Genomic DNA, 5,423 nt, shown 5'->3' on the forward strand with positions numbered 1-5,423 from the left:
ATGCATATATTTTTCCCTTAATTTTTTCCTAAATTTGTTTAATCATTTTATGGGTGCTTTGACTGCTTTCTATTACTTTTTAGGGTGTTCTCTTCTACAATAATAATCATGAAATCAACACCTACTAAATACTAATTAATTTAACTCAAATACATATAATAAAAAATTGGAGTTGTAAACCTAATTTAAAGAAAAGAAATTAAACTAGAAATATAGCGAAGATTGCGCTGAAACAAGTGGGCGGTTCAACGGGCCCCGCCGGCCGCCGTGGCAGATCGGTGATCACGCCATGTCTTGTCCTACTCCTACCCAGTGATAAGGATCACACACAACATAACATTTATAAGTTTATAACCAACATCAAATAATAATCAATAAATTAATGTGCAACAAATAATAATATCCTATATAACTAACTTCATGCCCATGTGCTGATTTAATCGAGTCAAGTTCAAATTCAACTAAGAAGAATGAATTCGGTTTATGACTTAATTTATCAACAAACAAATTTATTTGTAAATTTAGTTTACCAAAAAGTTATAATTTATTTCAAATAATATAAATATAATTTATATTTTAGGAAATATTTCAAGTGTACCGGGAAGTACCAAAAATGCACCTTTATGTATTTAAATAATTGGGCAAAACACTAAAATGCGCTAAGGAGAGTTGAAATTTACCCAAATCAGTCAAACAAAATTTTGATACATCAATCCACCAAAGGACAAATTAATGTAGTTCGAATCAATACAATTCGAATTAGATATCAACGTAATTCGAATTGACATAATTCGAATTATTCCCAAGTAACGTGCCTAAGTAATTCGAATCAATATGCATCGACTTAAGTAAGCATAGTTCGAATTGAGTCAATTCGAATTACTAGCTTCAGCTGCATCAAGAGAGAGTTCGAATCTAGTAGATTCGAATTACTATTGGTTTCTAAGTAAAAGTAATTCGAATTGATATGATTCGAATTATATATATAGTGCGAATGAAGTTGATTCGAATTACTAAGAAGGAGAGCTCTATATATATGATGTGTACGTGAGTTGCTCTCAATAGAGGGGTTAGATGGCTAGTGAGGATAGTTTTCTAGTGTTGGTTCACCACAGAGGATCGATTAAGAGAAAAACTCGATCCGGTGTGAAGTTCACCGATAAGGATCCTCTCTGTATTATCGTGAGGCCAACGACGAGCTATGATGACCTTGTCAGCTATGTACTGCTGAAACTTGGTCTAGAGGGTCTGAAAAGGGTTAAGAAGTTTTTCTATCGCATTCCAACGACGGTGCTCTAAGATACCGTGAAGTATGATTGTTTCACGATCGGGAGTGATGATGACTTGCAGGTCATGTATCATTGTCGCCGGCAGTTTCCCGAGGTGAGGACACCAGAGCTGTTGGCAAAGTTGGTTGATGTGGTATCCAGCTCGGGGGGTTCGAACCGGAATACGCACACTTTAGCCACGGTGGCTGGTTCTAGCTCGAGACCTGCCGTTGCTTCTTCCTCCGTCCCTGCGTACAAGCCACCGACCCAGCCTGTCGCCTCCCCTTCGTTCGCTGTTGATCTCAGCGACAATGTCAGCGACGAGGTTGGTACAGGAGAACATCTTCCGACCTCAGTACATTGTGCTACACCAGCTGGTGTTGGAGACGGATTGTTTGATGATCCAGATGACGATGATGTTGAGCCGGATCTGATTGCTGACGACAGTGGCGATGATCTCGGAGCGAGTGATCCGAGAGGGGCTGCAGGTGGATCTAGTTCTGGCACACAGCAGTATCCACCCCATTTTTCATCATTGGACCTGGATGCCATGAAGCAGGACGGGCTTCCTGGGCAGGCTGCTGGATTTGGCGCTAGAGATGTGGACGGGTCTGCTGGTATGACAGAGTTCCAGGTTGGTCAGCAGTTTCAGGATAAAGATGAGGCTCTGTTGAGTGTGAAGACTTACAGCATCCGTCGAGGGGTACAGTACAAGGTAGTTGAGTCTGACTATCGCCGGTATGTGGGAAAGTGTTCTGAGTTTGGGAATGGGTGCACATGGTTGATTCGGTTGAGTCTCCGGCAGCGCAAGGGCATCTGGGAAATGAAACGGTACAACAGACCGCATACGTGTCTCGCCACCTCTATCTCCAGCGACCATAGGAGTTTGGATTATCATGTGATAGCGACATTCATTATGCCAATGGTGAGGGCTGATGCATCCGTCAACATCAAGGTGCTCCTAAATGCCACGGCCGCACACTTTGGATTCAGGCCGACGTACAGGAGGGTCTGGATGGCGAAGCAGAAGGCTGTTGCCATCATCTATGGTGACTGGGATGAGTCGTACAACGAGCTCCCTAGGTGGGTGTTAGGAGTCCAGTTGACCATGCTTGGTTCAGTAGCAGTCCTTCGGACATGCCCTGTTCGAGTTGGACGAGTCTCATGCTTATTTTCATAGGTTGTTCTGGACGTTCCCACCTTGTATCGAGGCATTCCGTCATTGCAAGCCATTGGTGAGTATTGACGGCACCCATCTATATGGTAAGTATGGGGGACCGTTGCTTGTCGCAATTGCACAGGATGGGAACTCCAACATACTCCCTGTGGCATTTGCACTAGTTGAGGGTGAGAATGCTGATTCGTGGTCCTTTTTTCTCTCTCATCTCCGTCAGCATGTTACACCGCAGCCAGGTCTTCTAGTTATTTTGGACAGGCATAACGGCATCAAGGCCGCGCTTGAGGCTCCTGATGGGGGATGGCTACCTCCGGCTGCATACCGGGCATTCTGCATTCGACACGTAGTAGCAAATTTCGCCCTCACCTTCAAGGGCAAAGACGCTTGGAGGCTTCTTGTGAATGCCGCATATGCAAAGACCGAAGTGGAGTTCGATTACTGGTTTGACATTCTGCGGTCTGAGAATCCGGCCATGTGTGACTGGGCGAACAGGATTGAGTACTCGTTGTGGACACAGTATTGTGATGAGGGGCGCAGATTCGGACACATGACGACCAATATATCTGAGTGTGTGAACTCAATCCTTAAGGGTATTAGGAACCTCCCTGTGTGCTCGCTGGTAAAATCCACATACGGCAGGTTGGCTGAACTATTTGTTCGCAAGGGGAGGGAGGCCGAGGCCCAGCTGGGTACTGGACAAAAATTCAGTCAATACCTGGTAAAGTGTATCGAGGCCAATCTGAAGACGGCTAGGTGCTTCACGGTGACTGTATATGACAGGGATAATTCGGAGTACACCGTGGCAGAGACGACTCCGACTGGTTCATTCTCACTGGGTAGCTACAGGGTCTCACTAGCATCGCAGACATGTGATTGTGGCTACTTCCAGGCACTTCATTTTCCATGTCCGCACGCATTGGCATGCTGTGCCTACTCACGTGTTACTTGGCAGCCATACGTCCACCAGGTTTATCGACTTAGTTCGGTTTTCAGTGTATATCGGATAGGATTCACACCTCCCATCCCGAAGGGTTTCTGGCCACCTTATGACGGGCCGACCGTTATACCGGACCCGAATATGAGGCGTGCGAGGGATGGTCGTCCGCGGTCCACTCAGATACGGACCAATATGGATGAGGCAGATCCGAACCGGCCCAAGAGATGTGTCCTCTGTAGGCAACCCGGACACACTCGCCGGAGTTGTCCACAGGCCGGAGGACCCAGTCATGCAGGGTGAAGTGAATAGTTATGTCTGGATTTGTGTTCTACTTTGTATTAGTTTGATCATCTGTACTTTTTTCTAGAAAAAGATGTACTTCCTTTGCTAAATAGTAAGTTTTCAGTGTTGAAAAATCTGTCTCGTAGAAGACATGTATGTTAAATGTGTTAAATATTATGGAAATAAAATACTTAAGGAAAATACACATGTTTTCACCGTGACTAGTACACAATAATGCAATGTTAAACTAACTTTTGCATGATCTGATGGACTAACAAATTAACATACAACACCGATAACGAAACGATATAACTTACAATAAAGATCAGGAAATAACATATACCACGATACACAAATCATCTAAAGAGGTGCGACCCCGTGCCACAACGGCGTGGAACTCGTGTCCTATGACCTCTCCGGAAAACGCCAAAAGATCCAAGACTGAAGTAACTGTAACGGCCCAGCTAACTTCACTACATGTCTGTTGGCCACTCGGCACATGCACCGGTACAACCATGCTAGTGCCGCCGACCCCCAGCTATAGCCACCCATCTCCTCAAGCCTAGCCACAAACGGTAACCATCTGATGTGAATACGATTGCCGGACTTGTCGGCAAACAGCTGGGTGCCCAACAACATCATGATATAGGCACGGGCAAAGCGCCTGACCATCTCCTCATCTGCCCCCTTGGGGCACTCTGCGAAAGTCTCCTGGAACTAGGTACAGTTCACTGCGAACTTTTGTATTTGGTTCGCGGGAGGTAACACACCAAGAAACTAATGGAACCACTGCCAAGCTGGCCTGCCACCCTCTATGTATATGTGGAAGTCTGTCAGGCAACCACTGACGTAATGTCCGTCCACTGGCAACCCCAACTGGTATGCGACGTCCTGAAGTGTGATGGTGCACTCGCCGAACGGCATGTGAAACGTGTGCGTCTCCGGACGCCACCGCTCTACGAATGCACTGACAAGGGTCTCGTCTAATCGGAACCATCTGTCGTTCAGTCTCGCAATATGGTATAGTCCGGCCATCTGCAAGTATGGAACGTACCTCTCATCAAGTCGCATCCCCTGCTGCCGCCGCATGCTCGATATGCAACGCCGGGGCTGCGCATTAAATGAACCGCATAATTAGAACGACTGACAATACCTCTAACTGATAAAATTCACGACTGGCTATATGAGCGACTCCATCCAGTCGATACAGCCTTCCCGGATCGTCCCCCATTGCCTAACTTTGCCACTCCAGACTTTCTCGGGCCGGTTTTGGGTCGTTTTCTCTGGAATTTTGTGGGGTATGAGATTCGAAAACTGATTCGAATGAACTAGGTTCGAACTCCTTATATAGGGCATTCACTTGTAATTCGAATCAACTAGTCTCGAATTACCTTTTGTTTCGAAATTTGAGTAATTCGAATCAAGTCATTTCGAATTACCTTTTGTTGCGATCTGTACGTAATTCGAATCAATTCGATTCGAACTTCCTAAAACTAACGTCTGCCTACTAATTCGAATTAATATAATTCGAACCATGCATCCTTAATTCGATGCTTATTGATTCGAACTACATTCGAATAATGATTGGTAATAATTCGAAATATATCAATTCGAATTATGTGGAATTGTAATTCGAATTGTATTGATTTGAATTACATTAATTTGTCCTTTGGTGAATTGATGTATCAGAATTTCCTTTAGCTGATTTGGGTAAATTTCGACTCCCCTTGGCGCATTTTAGTGTTTTGCCCTAAATAAT

The sequence above is a fragment of the Arachis ipaensis genome, chromosome B06, assembly GCF_000816755.2.
Source record: "Arachis ipaensis cultivar K30076 chromosome B06, Araip1.1, whole genome shotgun sequence".
NCBI lineage: Eukaryota > Viridiplantae > Streptophyta > Magnoliopsida > Fabales > Fabaceae > Arachis > Arachis ipaensis.